Here is a 14,453-nt window from a genome sequence, read left to right on the forward strand (position 1 = left end):
AGGCGACAAGCTTCTATTGGGACTTTTCTGTTTCGGGGAATTTTCAAAATATGAAGAATACGTAAAACATTGATTAAAGATCTGGTCTTTAGGTGCTGCTGCAGTTTTGAAACATGATAAATGTTGCCAACTTCCAGGATAACTAATTTAATGCTAATCGATACAAGTATTGATAGCGGGTGCTCGTAGGATGACAACATAACTGTGCCCTTTGATAAATGATAATGAGTTTTTTTTTTAACTCATTTATTTTCTTGACTTCCACTTTAAAAGGCTATATAAGTTTTAGAATTAGCATTAAACACAAACTAAAGGCTAATCTATTTTTCCAGTTTTTTTTTAACGCAATTATTTTAGTTTCTTGTTAAGTTTGGGAATGAGTTTCCATTGGTAGAATCATTTAAGAAAAAGAAGCATCTCATATGAATAATTGTAAAATAAGCAGGTGAAGATGAGGCATGTGCTCGCAAGGCATTCAAAAATATCACCCAAATCATGGCACACTACTTTAAAAACATGTAGGTCGGATCACTCTTATCTCAAGGCACAAGTTTTCAGTTTGCACGAGTTTGAATTTGAGCATTATTAAAGCCATGAAGGTTTTGCATTGGATGTCACATTGTGAAGGTGTACCTCGGTTTTTTGAGCCAGCGGAGTGGCTCGAATGGCATGTGCTCACATTTGAGGTTGTATATCAGAGTCCCCAAAGGCATGCAGTGACACATGATGGATTGGCTGCCTTTGGGTCCTAACTCACAGACCCTCGCGCCCCTCTCAGCGAGGCTTCTCCTTTACGTTGTCACTAAACAGTCACACTTTAGTGGCGCGGACCTACGATGAGGGACCCTGTGACCCACAATTCTCCAACTCCTGTCTCACAACAGCACAGCCATTGTCTTTACAAGGGCCTCAGGTCCCAAAGGGGCAGCCGTGTCAGTGTCACCCACTTGAGATCCAACAAGAGGAGCACCTTCCATTTTTACATGCAGTACTCGAAGGCCTCTCCTGTTCACGCGGAGCACTCCGCTTGGCTCCCGGGGCCGCTAAAGATGCTTATCCAAACCCCTTTTATTAGCCAAGAGATAATTAGCCGGCTTGCTTTTAGAATAATTTGTTCACGACATCTTCTCAAATGTGCTCACTGATCACTGACAGAAATCCTTCCCAATCGTCTCTAATGGCAGATAGATGGGGATTACGGCGCCATTACCAGCCCACTTAGTATATGTAGTTAGGAGTAATTCCAAATTCAATTTAATCCAACATTGGGGAAGGATTGCAAAGCGAGCCCGCAGAGATATTTCAATTGAACAGTAATGTGCTTGAGAAGGCTATGAAACAGTTGCGCCCAAACCAGGTGCTTGAACCCTCCCCCCGCCATCTTGGTAATTCATGACCGTGGCTTTAACAGTCATTAAAAAGTCATATGGATATGGATGGGAATATGAACGACATTGTAAAGTTGGCAGTACCAGCTCAGACATTTGCACTCTATTAGCTTTAATTGTCTTAGCTCGGAGCAAAGCCGTGTAATGAAACTGTAGCAGATGGCGTTTCCTCACCGTGTGTCGGTGGACGTTTGCCATGACGTGAACCCTAAGCCAGGGGATGACTGCACGTTTGCATGCGGGGGAGCTGGGCGCTTGGGGTCAACAGGACACGAGATGAGGTCGGAAGGCAGCAATAGGGCCAAACATCTGCCACAACACAGGAAACACTTGGCTGTTTACAGGAAGCGCACATGAAGGAATGTCGCGTATGTCTACTTTTGATGATCTTTCCTGATTCCTGACTTCTTAATAACAGGCAAACATTCCTCAGATAGTGCGTACTGTATGATGCGATTTTTTTTTTTCTCTCCTTTCCGATGTCAATGTCCGCACCAGGTATTGTCAACAGGTGGCCTCTTAATTATAGCACTGGATAGGTTAAGTACATGAGCCCATGATTGTTCGCAAATAATTGAGTTCTCCTGTTTATTTTCCGCTTCCTTATAAACCTATTGATTCCGGAATTGCTAATGAAGCATTCGGATGTTTGTTTGTTGTTATTTTCCTGATTCAAGATGAACGTTGAAGCGGTTGCTGAGCAAAAGTTAAAAATCTCCACCTCCATTTGCGGAAACATCAAACCCTTGAAGACTTGGCATCAGGTCCATAATTGCTCTTTTTGATAAATTATCATCAGAGTCCAACTACGACTTCTTCATTCGGATGCTTGAAATATGTCCTTTTTTTTTTTTTCTTTTCTTTTCTAAATTAGATCAGGGATTCTTTTGAGGTGTTTGCACTTCTGAGATTGTAAATTTGGTCCTTCCCTTTCATTAAGCTATGAAATGTCTTGGAGGACAGTGAATGCTCTAAAAGTCATACAAGTGCCATTTTAAACTTTTGTGAAAATATTTCTCCAAAAACTGCAGAAGAACCTGGAGTGGGTCTTTCCAAAATCGGAGGACATTTGGGCTTCAAAATCCTTCAAAAATCAATCTTCACTTTTCTGATTTTCAGCCACATCAAAGGCTTATTTTTAGCTCAGCTTACACATCAATGATACAATTTTTAGAGTTCAGAATTTTAGAATTAGAGTTTTAGAATTTTAGAGCTTATTTTATTTTCATATCCTGCATTGCCCCAATGCTTGTGTTAAATATCCAATGCTTCTAAAACGGCAACTTTTGTTGTTAGCTGTTAGCATGCCAATGGCAGTTTGTTTATTACCATTTAGCTTAGCAGCTTTTACTAAGGCAAAGCTTGGAGGTTGTTGTGAAAAAAATCAAGAGTACTTTTCCCTGTTTTAATTACTTTGACATTAAACTTCTACTGGTTTTCAATAGTTTAACACTATTTGCATGTCGCTTATTGTGAAGTGAGAGGAACTGCATTCAGTGATACCATACAGCGCTCATATCCCAAGATTGTGCTCATAGGTCCAAACAAAAGACATCCACTAAATTGTGTCACTCGTGTCTCAAGGGACCACTATTTTTTAAAATATGTTTGTCCACCAACCCCTCACCGCATCTGGCGGATGACTAAATACTCCCTTGACCACCATACTATGGCAAGCACATTTCAATACCACTACATTGAGCATGCGCGAGACCTGTTGCAGACCCTCATGAGCGTGTCAAAGGAAGATATTACAGAACAACAAATAGCCACTGAATCAGTCTAATCAGAACTCGGGATCTCTCAGTGGTGTGTGTCCAGGTGCCAGGTGATAGCAGCGCCCTCCTTTTCCTCCGCTACCGTTGATTGCCTCTTCACTTGTCAAACCATCTTAAGTGTGGCCTTTAACCTCACCCGTGTGCGTCGGTATGTGTGCTGTGGCGGGGACCCGTCCCGGCGTCAAGGAAAACACACCAAACTCTCGCTTCCCTCTGTGATCATGTCACTGTTTCTCAGCAGATAGCCTGACAATCCAGCCTTATTTGTCATCGTAAAATGCCGTCAAACACAGTCAAAACAAGCTAAAAGCAAGGAGGTGTTGTCTCCAAAGTAGCACTCTCTCTCTCGGTCTTCAATATTGTTTCTCTTATCAGAAGCATGATCAGTTTAGAAATGGCTGATTTGTTTTATGTGGACGCAGTCTGGCAGGCTGGGGGCTGAGCGTGCCAGGGCCTGGGCTCGCCAACTAAGGCTGGGACGGCGAGATGTGATGTGACGGATGAGAGATAAGCAAATGTTTTGTAGGCAGGGGATTCGAGGAGAGACTACAGCTGCTGAAAAGAGACATGATGTGTCTTTGAAAGAGATTTTGCGCCATTCAAGTGAAGGCGCTGAAGAAAACAGAGCTCACTGAACCTTTCACGACATCCTCTAAGGCCTTCCGCCTTCACCGGTGAGACAAAGGCTCTTTTTATGTTTCAACTTAAAACACAAGAACCTGAACTCTTAAACCCTTTTAATGTCAAAAATGGTTTTGCTTTTGCAGATTTGATTTTATTATTCTTCATGATTACTTATCACTTACAGGCATATTCAGGCATTTTCCTTCCACTTCGGCATACTCTACTCATGGTCTGTGCTCATAGATATCAACATAAAACATTAAGTATTTTTTTGTTTTTTCATTCTAGGAGTGAAACGAGTCCTCGAGTAATTCGAGTACATTTGTTAAAAAAATGCTAAAAATGCTTTTCTTTTTTTTTTGCCCCTGACACTGGCCTATTAGTGTACACTTAACAATAGCCTGTGTGACTGGAAAACACATCGAAACCAGCGCGAGAAGGCTAATTTCAAAAGAGACCTTAGTTTACACAATTCCACAGTTAAATATATTTATATACATTTGGTGATTTACTTTCTTATTAAATGAGAGTTTCTAACCAGGAGGTAAAGTGTCTTGTTGGTGGGCCATGCTTCTCACAGAGTGGCTGCCACGCCCACTTTTTGATTCTAGGCCTTTGGCTTCAAAACATCCATCCAGCCATCATCTTGACAGCTTATCCACTACTACAACAACACTACACACATCAAAACATCTGCAAATCTTTTACAATCAGATTCATTTGGGAATTGTGAAATGTATTGAGTTTTTTATGCGTTACCATCCCAACCGTTTCGCCACAAAGCTGGGTAGCTACGTACATGTTAGCTTTACTAAACAGAGTAGCAACGTTTTTTTTTTTTTAAAGCAATAAAAATTACAGTGAATTCGCATAAGCAAAAGTAGAGGGTTATGTGAATTACACAATATATCATTTATATGTAATAGTTGTCACAATAATTTTGGAAAAGGCATGGAAATGCTATATGTGCTGTCTCATTCATCGCAAAAGGATGGTATTTAAATAGAATTATCTAGATTTTTTTTATATCCACTGTATGTCTTCCAAAGGAGTGACAATGAAAAGAGCAGATAATTAAGTGGAAAAAAAAACCTCTGTTTTCAGACTAAATCGATAATATCACACACAAGAAAAAAAAAATCAGTAATTTTAATTGTCTACACTGTTAGAGAACAAGGATTAAAGTTTTCTTCAAGTCTTGACCAAGCATAAGAATGAACAAAACATAACTAGCACTCGTCATGAGCGCTTTCAATCAAGCAAGCAAGTCGAGGGGAAAAACGCTTTCCAAGAGAACAAAGTGGGTTCTTTTGTCCTTTTGTCTGCTACCTCGCTGTAAAACTTCTCTTTGTTTTCTTTGCTATTGTGAAATCTCATCGCTCCCTCGCAATCCCGCATTTCAACATCTCCCTATTTTTCCCCTCTAATATCACGTACGGACAATGAAGTGCACTTATTATTCAAGCATTCTCTGACTAGAAAGTAGAAGCAGCATCTAGTGGCTGTTTCATTTTAAACTGCCTTTATGGGCACGGCACGGTGTATTCATTAATGACACATTAGCTTTTATGTGGACTGGGCTCAGTTCGTTGCTTTTTTATGACAGTCATCCCAGCTTACCTGCCTCCATTAGCCAAGATGAGAGCCGTTAAAGTGACTTTCAAATTCACCTGAATGAAAAACGTGAGAGGCACCTGACTGATGCTGGAATAGTACTCCAATTCATCTTTTTATTCTTGTTTTATTTGACAAACTGTAGAATATTGATGGATTTTCCTCTTAAAATAAGGAAATCTGGTTATCTCGTTATTCTGCTGGCATTACAAGAAATGCATATCCCACTGTGAAAAGAGTTTGGGGAGGGGGGGAGAAAGACAAATAAAAGGCCGCAAAGGATATGGTGTCCTTTGCATTTGACATGTTGCTTGATGAATGGATGGCTGTGAAGCAGTCACGTTTCCACAGTGGACGTTTGACCTCCTCGCCAACCTAGCAACCAGCATTTCCTCTGGAATTTTATTTCAATGTTCTTTTTGCTTTTTTATCTGGCAACGCACGACATCATAGATAAACATTCAGACAATGAATAAGATGAATAAATGAGACTTTAAATTTACATCAAAAATTTAAAATGATTTATATGTCATTCGACATTATTTATTATTAAAATGTTGTCATTCATACCGTCTGTTATTATCTTCCTTTGGGTCCTGATATAGTGAAACATTGTTTTTGAGATATGTACAGTCTGACCAATTTTTGGAATGATACAGTAGGAAATGGCACATACTGTACTGACACATTCACTTATAAGTACGTAAAGTGACAACAAAAAAGTCATTGTAATTGTATCATAGCCATGCCATATCGGATGAAATCATAATCAAGACGAACCGTTCCACTTTCAAATAGATTTGAAATTGACTCCTCACTTACCGAAAACTGTATGAAATTGTCTTTTGTGGAGCGATGCACACCCCTAGTAAAAAGTGAACAATTATTAAAAAAAAAAAAAAAAAGGATTAAAGCTGTTTTTTGGCGCTCCTAGTAGTTTAATGTCAAACTAGAAAGCAGAGAATCACAGTGTTCTTTGAGGAGACATTTTCATTTTCACTTCACAGAAACTTTAATTAGTCTTTTTATGAAGGAATGAATTTTAATTCCGGATCAAATAATATAAATTTATTTCAGACAGGAAACGGTTATCGATTGCATCTGAAAGGATTGTGTTGAACTTTTCCGCACAACTGTATATGGCTTCTCTTAAACCCAGGCGTTGTCTTTTCTGTCACTCGATGACAAACACACTAAATGGCTAATGAGCGCTAACTCACATAAGTGCATGCACACATCAACACAGGGACGCTGGAGTGTTTCATTCTGTAGCACATTTTTCACTGTTGAAATCTTTAAAAATGTTGTCTGGTGCTTTATTGCAGTAGAAAGATACACATGCTGAGGCATCTGTTAAAGCAAACTTCCAGATATGTTTCATGTCATTCCAATTCCTTGACTTTGATTCAAATGCTTCAGTGTACCAGCCAATGTAATTATGTGAAGATGTTTGCAGTTGTTATGCAGCGCAGATTAAAGGAGTTCTTTATTTACTTTTGAAAATATGACGCCTTAAATCAGCTGGCAACAAATCCTAACACCTATTTCATTTAATTACTACTGAGCAGGAGGAAATAGACACACGGTATGCATTGAGAAATGAGCTTTTGTTTGCTCATACTTTGTAAAAAAAAAAAAAAAGTCCCAAACATCTGTATGCTTGCATCTTAAGAGTTATGAGTGTCACTCTGCGGACCCAAGGGCAGTTTATATCTCTCTGTGGTGCGTTATGGATCTGTCTATGTTGCGTGTTGTCTGCTTCACATTTAGCATTCCCATTGAAGCGTTACAAAAGCCCACTCAGCTTCCCATGATCGTCATCCACCAGCCCAGTGCTCTTCAATCACGGTCAAAGTTTAGAGTTCAACAGGAACAAGTGAAAGGTTAAATGGTCAACGAAAGCAAGAACATACTTGTCTTCGAAAGGGAAAATTAGAAACAAAAATGAATTTTTCAGGGACCGGTGGGCAAATGAAGCAGTCGTGCTAGGTCACAACATCAACAATAGTTTTACCAAAGAAGCTCTTTTTTAACCAGTTGATTCAACAGGATTAAAAATAAACTTCTCAATGTTTGATGCCCATGAACGCCAATGAGTGTGTTCTAAACATATGGTATACACTTGCCGGAGAGATGACGAGGCGCGATCTGCAAAACATCTCTAGTTGAAAGCTTAGCTGCCGCTCCCAGTCGTCATAGTAACTGAAGCCAGAGTTGCCCCCCAAAACCGTCCGTATTTCTGTCAGACAAGAACTTGCGTATTGTCATTGCTGATCCTTTGTGTATTTTGACAGGTCACCATCATATTAACACAACTGGGAACGATTGAAAATGATGGAAAAAGCAAAATATGACTCCTACAATGTCTTTGTAAATAATGCATGAATCTTCACGGTGAAGTCGCCTAGTATGTTGTGGTTTCTGATCTGGATATTTTGACGGATTTAAAGTCTTTACCAACTGAGGTTGTTCTCTAAAATTACAAGTTACACTAACACCTAATTATCTGTTCACGAAGACTTTCAAATCCTCTGTTTGCCTGCACTCACAGACTGTCTGCATTCTCGCATGGCAGAGCATGTGATCAAATTTTGTCTAAACTGCTCTGCACTCTCAACTGAAGCAGTTTATGCAGTTTGATAAAACATGAATAATCTAGTGATTAAATTTTATCAATATTCATGGCCATGCGGCTATGTATTGATGACGTTGTTAAGACATTTTATAAATTCAATGTCTAATATCCTTATAGAACTCTCAATAAGTAATGATAATAATTGAGCATTAGATTTACATTCATACCTGAATGTCAAATTATTTTTATATCCTTATACTAATGTCACATTTTGCTATGGCGAATGGCAGTTAAAATGAGGAAAGATTATTTTCACATTAACAGTTTACATTTAGACGAATTCAAGCATCGTCTTCGGTGTTTGGTGCCAAGTCCCTTTACGCATCCCCTTTCCAGGAAATCCAGTCAGATGTGAGTGAGCTTTTCACAGCTGGATGCAAAATTGAAATGTGAGACTGCATAATTGCAGATTTGATTGCCTCAAATGTGTGCTGGGTGCAATTTTCCCCAAAGCAAATCTTTTAATTTACAAACTGCCAACTGCTGGTGGTAAGAGGGAAAGAGCGTGCACAAGAGTGGCCACCCTTGGCGTCGACTGAAGATGTGCCACCATGAATGAACATCCAATTTTACGTGAGCGTCACAGAAGCAGCTGTATGGTTGGAAAGTGCAACACAAATTTAAACAAGAACATGTTTGAACACATTCATTTGCTATTGTATACTACACACTTATTCCTGAAGTTAAAAATATTCATGCATAAGATTTTATGCCACACTTTTTCTTTTACTCACTCAAAGTACTGTTAGGGCATTGTCTGCTTTGACAGGCAAGCACACACAGATAGGAGCACTTTAAACTGGTAGTGAACTCAGCTCACTTGACAATTAGCATGCTTTGGCGAGAAAACAACAATTGTTGACAAAAGAGACTTCAATCTTTTCATGCCTCTCTGTCGGAATTTACTGCAAAACCAAACAAAAATTGGAAAGTTATGCATTGTGTACTCTATTTAAAACAGTAGAACCTAGACTATGATCAGCTATCTTCATGTTTATGCTAACATAAAATGAAAAACATATCAAACAATTTAAGTAAATGAATTGTTTGATTTAACTAACTAAGGGTGATGATGTAGGATGTTATAAATGGCTTGATGGTATCGTTTTGTACTCCAAATTTTGCATTTCCAGCAACCCAATAGGACCTCCTCTCATTGCTGGTCTCAATCTGTGCATATTTGCTACCAACACCCCAAGGCCAAACAAGTATGGAGGTTGCACACGGTTGGTCAGGGCCATCTGTGTGCTATTTAGTCCAGTCCCAGCAGTCCTGGCTGCTTAACTCCAAAAGTGCCATTATGTGCAGGCCATTGAAAAGCTTCAGATTTCATTAGGGCACAGGAAGGGCCACATTACCCTCTGGATTAATGTCAACTTTGGTGGTTCAGAGTCGTAGGATTGGATGGCATCTATGTGACTGTTTTGACCTGCCTGTTGAAAAGAACCCTAAGTCGTTAGGCTCAACACAGAGCTGCTTCAGCCTTTAAATAGCTCATGAATTGTTTTTTTTTTTTTCAAGATGAATATTAGTTAAAGCATGCAGGTCTCAAATGAATATCCTATAGCCTATAAATGATTCCATCATTTTGGATTGTGGACCTCCATGTGAGGGGCGTTATCTTCGCTCTTCAAAAGCAACATTGCATCATCACTGTCTGTTTCATGGCAACGTGTGCTCCACTGTGGTGATGAGATGTGGGCTGGTTATGTCTTATCATGTCGAGAATTGTTTTCTTAAGAAAGTTGCCACGCAAACACAGTCATAGGGAGACATTGGAAAACCAAACGGGAAAACTAAACTAGTAGGAAAATGAGTGATGCAAAGACCTCCACCAAGGCTTTACAACATACACGCAGTCCTTCTCCATTAAACAGAATTTTAAATGAAGATGAATCCATAATAGCATGAAAAAATATTGAATAAGACTGAGTGGGAATCGATTTTTCTGTTACACACACCTCTATCAACAATCTTATTTTTGCTCTGTACGTCTTCTGCATAGTTCTGAAATCCCTTGGACCAATGTAGGCCTATTATCCACAGAGACATTTGGAAAAAAGGTTTAGGAATATGCTATGGTAAAAAAAAGAGCAATGTTAGCTGCTACAATGACAGCTATTTGTAATTAGGCATCTGACAAGGCCAAATAAATTATATTGGCATCAAATGCACACCATCATAGGCCCCCTCCACTTTGAAGGATATATGTTTGAATTAGCAAATTGTGGTTTTGTGCATATGCCATTTATTTTCCATCTGAGTTTCCAGAAGTCTAGAATAACACCACAAAAAAGTAAACAATGAGAGTGAAATAATATCATCACATGCCCTAAATACAACCAGGCTGTCATGGTAACAAAAGGGGTACAAGACCCCCCAAACATTATGATTTAAAACAGTGTCACGAGCAGATATTGCATGCTAAAAAAATGTATCCTCAGTGAATTTGACTGACAACTGTTGAAACGTTCTAGTTCTTTAGAAATTAAGAAAAAAACACAAACAAAACTTTCACAGCATTTATACTTGTTGTGGCTTTCCCTCTCTTAGCCAATATTTACCCAGACTAGAGGGGGCACTGATGAGGATCTAAAAACTAACCAAGCTGATTGCTCTTTAAGATAATCATCTGCTCATCAGCTGTATTTTTTAATTTCATATTCCACATCTCTCTGCCTGGACAAACACTGTAATGCACAAAACGTCTGGTGTCCTTCCAAGGCTTCGCTGCCTCTGTCTTTTATCAGCATTCTCTCCGGGCCCGCCACCAACTGTGAGAACTTTTGAGGTTCTTCATTACAAAGTGATTTGGAGCAGCAGTGATTCATGGACCACACGGCTTGTCACACTCTTGTATGCTACAGCCTACCTCACCAGAGGTTCATGCACTGTTGGGATCTGATTTCATAGTTCGTTTTCTGCAAGTTGGACTCCGAACATCTCAAGAGGCTGTCCAATCTAAATGTTAACATATCATTCTGTAATAGCTTTCTAAGTGGGGCTCATAATAATATACACCTAATGCCCAAAACATTAGTTAAGACATGCACAGACAGAGCAATAAGTACCATTTCCAATTCCACCTTTTACAAAGATAATGTTAATACAAATTGGTGCTGAATTACCAGTCTGTGTTTTGTTATGTTTGTTGTTTGCAGTGCTGCATAAATGTTGCTCACAGTGAAGTTTTATTGAAACAGAATAACATGTTGAAATTGAAACATCTCCCCCCTCAGGACTAGTTAAAGAGAATAGCAGAAATCATGTTGTGCTCTCTTCTGTGATTTACCTTACATGTCACCTGCTGATAGACTGGGAAAAGACATTGCATGGACTAAAAACACAACCTTGACCCACTTTGAACAACAACGCTGTGCCGTGGGAAAGGAACAACACAGGCAAACTCAAGGAAATCCACCTGAAATTTGAGAGAGACAGAGAGAAGGTCACTTACTTTTTAAGAAGATGCCATGACGGCATTGTGTGTACAAATACTGTTGACGGCACAGTGGAAAGATCCTCATGATGACTATGAAGGATGCATTGACTAAATTTCCAATAGGACGCCTCCCTGGAGCATATTTTGGAGCTGCGCAGCCCAGGCGCCAATTACCAAGCCAGTCCCAGTCGGCTGGCGTCAAAACTACAAGCTGAAAATTAGATAGAGAAAGTCAGTGAAAGGAAGGTGAGCTAGGAAGGTGTAGCTAGGGTGCAACTTGTCACATAAACAATGGAAAAAAAAAAAACAGCAGTCAATAATCATTACTAGACTTGAAATTGTTCCTTCTCTCTTTTTTCTCCAAATTTACAATATCTTTGCAAGGAAAAGTTGGTAGGCTATTGCAGTGGTAGGGTGACTTATTGGTGGTGTTGCTACAGCACGAAACATTAGTCTGAAGTTTCATTTCTGTTGAATGTCCAAATAATCCAGGATTAAAAAGAGGTGGTGATCCGAGCCATTGGGCAGAAATTCCTTGTTTTTTCTCATTTTTGATGCAATATGAAAATGGATATTCCACAATAATTTTAGCACAGCGACTCAAGCCCAATGTAACAGGCAACAGCAAAATAGTGAAAGGCCCACTGTGAATGTCATCTTCTGTCCCTTTTTGGTTGCTTCTTTGTGTGGTGGTTTCAAAGAAATCAAATTAGAGGGATAAAATGGGGCCAGAAAAGGATGTTTTTTTTTCACTAATGTACTCCAGTCAGCTCACATCATTTGAAAACTTCAAGCTTCGCTTTAAATGTGTCATAATTATGGAATACATTGATGACTTTGCATTGCCACACTTGCCCCAAATCTAAAATCTGAGTAGCTGACTACACCTGTCATTCAAGCAAAAAAAAAAAAAAAAAATCATCTTAATTTGTGCAAAAGGAATGGAGCTGCACTTTCAATTGTAGTTATCAGGTAAAGAAATAAACTCTCAAACTTATCCTTTGGCTTCAAGCACAGATGCTTCTTGTAAAAGATCCGTGTTTTCCTCAATCGCTAAGCGCTTGCAGTCCATAACTTTTGCCCTGTCCTCCGCTGTTTTGACGGCATTTCTTTGTTTCTCAAGACGGACAGCTTGAGAGCTCTCGGGAGGTGGGAGATGGATAAGAACGCAACGTTACGCCATGTGACAATATGACTGTGTTCCTTGTGGGTGCACATATTAAACAAGTGGGAGATCGGGGAGGAGCGCCAGAGCTGCGTCCACTTCTATTCAGGGCGCACAGGACAGCTGCTTTGTTCATCACTTAAGTCTCTGAAAACTGAGTGGGAATGATTGCCCTTGCTGGAAAACTCATGTTTACTGGGCACTTGCTACTTTTAAAAGAGAGCGAATGCTCTTGTAATGGTTACGATTTTGATTCTTGTCCAGGTTCAACCAAAAAAAAAAAAAAATCACTGGACATTTCATTGCACAAGCTATTTCACAAGCTAATGCTCTCCAAAACATTCAGTGAAATATGTAGGAAGTCAAACAGACAGTATCATTTGTTATTCAGTTTTAGCGGCAAAAGTTGTAAAATGGCAAAACGAACAAATGACAATGACAAACATAAGAACATTTTATCCCACAGTTTGGCTTATAAACAATCATAAACAATCAAAATCAAGAATTTTGTATCATTTCGTATCATTTTTATATCGGAGACAGGAGTCTAATTCTCTCATGAGTCACACGACACAGCATGCATGGAAAACATTTGGGAATATAATCCTCTCTTTAACAGACTGAACATGCCTGCATATTTTGTCCCAACATTACATTCATTGAAAATGGATGGATGAATATTACCAGCAGAACACTGCAGAGTTAAATATCAGTTCAAAGTCGAAATCAATACTTCGATAGCATTCTGTCTCCTGTTGTTTAATTGATAGATTATTTAAGAGAACATTGCACACACTGAAAATAAATAATATATATAATCATAAATTTATAAATAGAATCATATATACTGTATACCGTATATCAAATTTACCTATCACAAAGTTTTATACAAGATCTTATTCAATTTAGACATTTTTTTAAAATATTTTTAATAATATATTTTAAATCTCTTTTTGAGCACAGTTCACATCCTTTATTTTCGGAATTCACATCTTTTCAGTTCTATTTCATAGTCGTTCCATAAACTGACTCCTCGAACAGAGATTTGCTTGACCAGTGGGAAAAAGCAGCAGATAAGCCGCACTGGACTATAAGCCGCAGGGCTCAGATCACGAGGAAAAAGTTGCGGTTTATAGTCCGAAAAATACGGTAATTTCCATGCCAACAATAAATTCCCATGTTCTTCAAACTGAACAACATTTTTATGACAGCGCTGTTTTCAGTGCTATTTAACTGTAACATACTGGGGAAAACCTTTGTTTTCATTCAAAAGAGGGAAATATTCTTGTGTATATTTCCCATAGTAATAAAAAAAATAAAACAGCTATCATTGAGTTTATAGGTCAGTGTTTCCCTGTTCAATCCATTAGCAGGCAACATATTTCACTGCGCGTTTGAGTCGTCGACTCGCAACAGATGTGCTGACACTTTGATGAGTCATTTGTCATCTTCCAGTGCATGTGTCTTCTTGACAAGTTTAGCTTTTGCTACAGCAGAATGCTTTACGGTGCCTGTGAAGGATTCATTTGGATGTGATCCTTTGCATTGCGACAACTGATCTATTTATCTTTTTGTCTTGGCTGCAAAGTGCGCCAGGGGTTTGTCTCTCGTGGGTGGACGTGTTGTAAAATGGAACATGCATTGCAACATTTAGGACTTGGAGTTTGCATATAGATGGCGAACGGAGGTCACCATCACTCACTGATAACGTCTCTTCTGAAATGATGCATTTTCTCATTGGTGGGTTGAGCAAGTGATACCTACATTCAGTAGGAAAATACATGATTTAACCCTTTATTGATAGAAT

This window comes from Hippichthys cyanospilos, chromosome 13, assembly GCF_059441005.1.
Source record: "Hippichthys cyanospilos isolate Australia breed blue-spotted pipefish chromosome 13, RoL_Hcya_1.0, whole genome shotgun sequence".
Classification (NCBI taxonomy): domain Eukaryota; kingdom Metazoa; phylum Chordata; class Actinopteri; order Syngnathiformes; family Syngnathidae; genus Hippichthys; species Hippichthys cyanospilos.